This window comes from Cavia porcellus, unplaced genomic scaffold, assembly GCF_034190915.1.
Source record: "Cavia porcellus strain 051 isolate PalLab524CR breed Dunkin Hartley unplaced genomic scaffold, mCavPor4.1 scaffold_31, whole genome shotgun sequence".
Classification (NCBI taxonomy): domain Eukaryota; kingdom Metazoa; phylum Chordata; class Mammalia; order Rodentia; family Caviidae; genus Cavia; species Cavia porcellus.
This window is the reverse complement of record NW_026947514.1, coordinates 43239041-43245222: the sequence shown is the minus strand read 5'-3', so window position 1 is coordinate 43245222 and position 6182 is coordinate 43239041. Positions and strand designations below refer to the sequence as shown.

The window sequence follows — 6182 nt, the reverse complement described above, 5'->3', positions numbered from 1 at the left end:
GTTTTCCCGTTACAAGCCTTCCTATACCCCAAACAAACACGATGGCTAGCATCAGCGGTATTTATGAAAGTCTGCCTCTGACTCTTCAAGGCATGTCTTGTGTTCCAAATAGAGCTCCTGTGGAACCAGACTCAAGAAATGGAGATCAGAACACTGGACCTTTACTCTTGGGAAGTAGGGCTGAGACATGAGTGTTCTGGCAACGGGGTGACCCTTTATGTCAACCAGGCCTTGCATCCAGGCTGTCCTGAGAAGGGGCACTTTATAAGTCAGCTTCCCTTAGCGAAGGAGCTACTGGTGGAAGACTACCTGCCAACTGGCAGGATTGGGCCTGTGTTCCTGAAACAGAACTGGTCTACTTCAGTCCTTCACTGTGCTGTGCAAGGTACTTCCCCTAACACACACACACACACACAAACGTACACACACACATAGAACCCTAATGCCTTCTAGAATTTTAAAGGGATGCTACAAAATGTTATATGAAAATTAGGTTGAAGAGACAGTCATGTTTGCATTAATTTACTGCTCAGTTTTAAACTGCTTTCTAGGAAGCTCTGAGTCCTAATATTCTTTCAAATTTTCCCAGACTTACCATACATCTGAATACTTGTGTGTTTCCAAGCTTCTCATTAGATTTTAGAGATTGACAGCTCCACAAATAGCTAACTTGCAGAACCCCACTGGCCTTCGATTTAGTATTTCTTTCACTACCTTGGACCAACAGACTGACAGCTCCAGAAAAAGGGTATGTATTTTCTCCTATGATGTCAAGAGCAATGTCTGGAACATTGCTCTGTGTTGGGAGCCGCAGCCCCGAGCCCGGTCGCCTCACTTGGCGGACGTGAGGCCTGTAGTAAAGAGTGAGGCCTGAGGTAGATTACCCCTCCCATCGAATATGTTAGTTTCCTGCTTACCGCGTAAACAACCCGCTCAACAATATAGTCTGCCTGGCAACTGATGATGTTAGCCAATCAGCTTGCCTTGCTTACTTTAACATGATTGGACACTGTACCCGTATATATACCGGTGCCACCCCTGGGCGGAAGTAGAAGCCAGATAGAAGCCCAGAAGTAAAAGCCCAGAAGGAGCCGCGGAGAGCGGACCGGTAGAGGCTTTGGGGCAGACTGAAGCACAAAAGGAGCCGCGGGGAGCGGACCAGAGGAGGCTTCAGCTGGGAGAACCCAGGGCAGGCTGTACGGAGAAGGAAAATAAAAAGAAAAGGTTGTCCACTACCAGACTGTGTCGTGTGTCCTTCCTGCCGGCCGGGAGCGGACATCGACATTTGGAGGCCCGCCCGGGGACTGATCACCCCCGAGACGTGGAAGTGGACAACGCTCCAGTACAGAGCTGCGAGACAGGTGAGTTGGGGATAAGCCTGGGCTCTGGGTGGCGCGCACCTACAGGGCTTTTAGACTCCCCTCAGGCTCACGCGTAAGTGGCGGATTCCTTGGGCCTCACGCGGTGAGTAACATATTAAAAGATGGGAAACATGTTAGGTAGCAACACTAAGAGCGAGGGTGGTTGTGGAGAAAGCTCTCAAGAGCTTACAAAAGTACGCAGGGTATCTGAGCAGGCCCAGTCAGGGAGCTCCCGAGAGGTGTCTGTCAAGGGGAACAAGGATGCTAAGGAGGAGGACGGGGCTCTAGCCTCGGAGTCGTCTGACTCCGAGGACGAGGGAAAGTTGAATGGCAAGGAGGCCAAAGAGACCAGCTGTCAGGAGCCTAAGTCGCTCAATAAGGAGTCGCAGGGTTCTTTTCCAGCGTTGCCCCGCGAATTGCGCTCTGCTCAACCTGGTCTGCGGAGGAGTAGAGAGCTCCTGAGCGCTCCCCGGCGCGAGAGGGAGGCAATCCCTCGCCACGAGGCGGCCGCCTGGGAGCTCCCTCCCCTTTCGCCAGAACAGGAAGTGATGCACGGGCCCCCATTTTCCGCCCAATCACGGCCGCTGTCTTATGCTCCGCCGCCGGCGGGTCGGTATTTTTACAGGCGGCTTTGGCAGGGGGGACGCTTGTCTCATGAGGTACATCCACCTGGGATAGATAGTGGCCCCTACGGGATATTTCCTGTACAAGTAGCTATGGGCCAGGGACGCAATGTATGGGAGCCTTTTGAGATAAAGCAGATTAGAGAACTTAAAAATGCAGTTACAACCTTTGGGCCGACTGCGCCTTACACCATTGCCATGCTGGAGAACCTGTCTTCTGGGCCCCTCACCCCCGCGGACTGGATTCAGCTGGCAAAGGCGTGTCTGCCCTCGGGTAGTTACCTGGATTGGCGAGCCTGGTACACAGAGTTCTCTGCCGAGCAGGCTGAGAGAAACGCCGGTCGAGGAAATGGGAGCTGGGGATTTAGCTTAGCGGCATAAGCGCCTGCCTTGTAAGCAGGCAATCGCCAGTTCGATCCCTGGTACCAAAAAAAAAAAAAAAAAAAAAAAACGAAAAAGATAAAAATAAAAAATAAAAAATAAAAAACAAAAAGGGGGAGTAAGCCAAGGCCTGCCTCCAAAGGCGCGGTTATCTATGGCATGACAATGGATGGGCCCGGATCCAGTGGTCAGCTGGAACCGAGGCGCGGTTTGTGTTTTCCCACAGGAACCGGGACGAGAACCACTGTGGATACCGGAGAGACTGACACGGGCAACAAAGCCCTCGACTGAAGATCAGACCTGCCCTACTGGAGATCCATCACAGACCAACCAACAAGATGAATAGAAATAGCAGTAGCCCGAAATGGACAAGAAGATCCTCAGGCATATGCATGGCTTGCACAATTGGCCCACGACCGAGTCTAGATATGGCGGGCATCCCTCATTCTCCTCCATAAGGTGACAATACACAGCAGGGTAGGTGAGTCAATGACGGGTAAGAGCGTGCCTCCCCAGCACGACTCGACCTAAGCCAGGCCCTACCCCATCCTGCACGTAAGCCGCTGGACTGTTAGATGCTGCCCAGGTCTAAATTTCTCTCCGAGGGGATTTCTTTACGGAGAGAGAATGAGTGCAAGCTTGTGTGCATCCAGGTTCCGTCCAGTTTGTGCCTGGCCCTAGAAAAAGGACGAGGGCCTCAGGGCCTTGGCAGACCATGGGACGGCCGACCAGGGTCTAAGCCAAGGACCTACGGTGGGCCTACGCATAGGGCATAAGCCTCTGCACCCAGTCCAGGAAGGGCTACGATGCGCACATTCATAAAAAATAAAAAAGGGGGAGATGTTGGGAGCCGCAGCCCCGAGCCCGGTCGCCTCACTTGGCGGACGTGAGGCCTGTAGTAAAGAGTGAGGCCTGAGGTAGATTACCCCTCCCATCGAATATGTTAGTTTCCTGCTTACCGCGTAAACAACCCGCTCAACAATATAGTCTGCCTGGCAACTGATGATGTTAGCCAATCAGCTTGCCTTGCTTACTTTAACATGATTGGACACTGTACCCGTATATATACCGGTGCCACCCCTGGGCGGAAGTAGAAGCCAGATAGAAGCCCAGAAGTAAAAGCCCAGAAGGAGCCGCGGAGAGCGGACCGGTAGAGGCTTTGGGGCAGACTGAAGCACAAAAGGAGCCGCGGGGAGCGGACCAGAGGAGGCTTCAGCTGGGAGAACCCAGGGCAGGCTGTACGGAGAAGGAAAATAAAAAGAAAAGGTTGTCCACTACCAGACTGTGTCGTGTGTCCTTCCTGCCGGCCGGGAGCGGACATCGACAGCTCTGGAACAAAGTATAGTAGGTCCTTTGGTGTGTTCTGGTGGGAATTTAGACATTTCCTTTGGTGCTGGTAAATATTTCTTTCAGTCTTAGTTTTGTGCCCCAGGATTTATAAATGTCTTTGCTGGGAACAGATGTATTTTCCAGGAAATATGCTCAGACATTAAGATTACATCTCAGGCATCCTTCGCAGGTATCCAAGCACATGGCTGTGAGCCGAGGTTTACATAAAGGTGAGCCTCACATAGTTATGTAACTGTGCAAAAGGGAGTTCAATGCTTTGCATTTAAAAGTCAAACACATGCAAACACACACCAACTTTATTTTCCCCTTGGTAAAGGATAACCTTAGTAAAAAAGCTACCTATCTTTCAAAGCGTATCTGTGAGCCCCAAGAGCCATTCAGGCGATTCTTTCTTCAGCGTCCTGCACAAATGCTTAGTGCAGAGAAGCTCGTTAATCTGTTTAGTGAAAACACAACACAGCTACTATGTACAACCTTATGACACAAAGGTAAGAACATGAGCAGAGGATATATATATACACACACACACACACACGTACATACACTTTAGTGCAAAACTGAGTAACAGAGAGGATGGGAGGAATATACAGACAAGTAGAAATTATCTGCTAGTTAACACCTTTAACACTTTGGAGGATTTTAATTCTAACTCCTTTCTTTTATGCACCATAAAAGCAATTGGCGTCATTTACGTGATAAGGATTTATTTCACGACACTGGTACAGTTTACTTTTTTCAGGTACTCTTCTGGGAAGTGAACAGATTCAGTAGGAACAGTCTACTGTTATAGGGTTATATTCCAGTGAATCTGCATCACTATGCTTAAAGGCAAATATTTATAGTCTCTTTCTTTTAAGCAATGACACTTTTACTTTCATAGTATGCTTGAGACCCCATGGTCTGAGCAGTTTTTAAGTGGCATAGGCTTTGTACATCACACTACATATCCTGAAACTAGCATTCTTTATTACTAATACATGATAATTCACATTAAACAAGACTTTAGATTTTTCCTAGCAAAAAGGTTCACACACAGATGTTTGCAATTTTGTAGACCGACAACCATGAACAAATTATAACCTGATTTTGTACATTAAGCACAATTACGTTTTAATTTCACTTGACTAACAAAGTAGGTCCCCCCACTTGAATTTTTTTCTCCTTATAAAAGTAGTTTTATGGGTTTACTTGAAATTTGATAAAGTAAAATTTTACTTAAAATGCCAACTACATCCTAGAAAATATTTAGAAGTTTAAAAATTGAATGCAAATAAATTTAATAACTTCCACAGAATAATACAGGTTACTCTGAAAAATCAAAGAAACCTCCATCCTCCTTGAATGTTACTACAGACCTAATCACTTGGGAGCCAATTAGATGTTAAGAAAATCTATTTAATTCTAAACTCTTTAATAGTCTTTTACAAGTTAGGCCTATTAAACATTTTGAGCACATTTAAATTTTATGCTGAATAAAACAACTGCATGCACGGGCTGAAAGTCAAACATCCACTTCCCCTTCCCATTAGCAAATGGGAGCCAGAGATCTGAGCATCTCTTCAGAGGTTTACCATATGCAATATAGCAAATAAATTCCTTCTACCATCTCTTTGAAGGCAAATACTTTTACTGTTTTACTTTACTCTGATTAATGGTACTGCTCTATTCAATAGTTCTGGTAAGTTCTATATTTCATTTTATTTTGCTATAGTGAAAGAACTATTGTGAAGATAATGAGATATATTGTGATACCTATTACTGTTTTCCCAGTAACCTGTTGTGTTCTGTACCATTTTCACTACACTGTCTCAATTGGCTTTGTTCTGTCTTGTTCTGTTGTATTTTACTACATTTAAAATAAAAAAAGATAAAAACTGCATGTGAATTTATGATTCACTGAAGTCTCAATTCATTCAAAAGACTTCCACTCAGTCCTCTTTGGATTCATCACGTGCTGTGTGTGGCAGAAAGAAAACCAGATCTAAAAGATTTAGGAAACTCTGGATTGAAGACACCTGTTGTGTGACCCTTGTGTCATTTATGCAATTTTGAGACTGGTTTGTTCATTTGCTAAATGAAAACTTGTCTCAACAGATTTCTATAAAGATAGGAAAAACAAGTCAAAGTGCTTTGAAAATGAAAGCAATTCAATCACATGCTTATTACTCAATGGTCCCCCAGCAATGGAGAAAGAGCAGTAATTGTATGTTCTCCACCCTGTACTAAAAGGATCATATCCCAACACCCACTACAGACCTCTTGTCAGGTCAAAGCAGCGGCCCCCTCTCAATATTAGGCTATTCAAAAGCATCTGGATGCTCTGCTACACCTCCACACAGGTGCTCTTTAAGAAAAAAGGAACATAGGGCTCACTAGATGAGAACCACAATTTGCCAGTTCACACTTGATTCTCAGCGTGGCTGCAGTGCAACAAATTCATAAAATCAACTCCTGATTTTACTCATTT

At 46.0% G+C, this 6182-nt stretch overlaps 1 long non-coding RNA gene across 1 annotated transcript; it reads left to right on the top strand.

Annotated features, from left to right (window-relative positions):
• Window positions 1–802: 802 nt before the first annotated feature.
• LOC134474258 (uncharacterized) lies at window positions 803–2702 on the top strand. The gene is made up of 2 exons (XR_010044994.1): window positions 803–1361; window positions 2592–2702. It is a non-coding gene; the product is annotated as an uncharacterized LOC134474258 (long non-coding RNA).
• Window positions 2703–6182: the final 3480 nt, after the last annotated feature.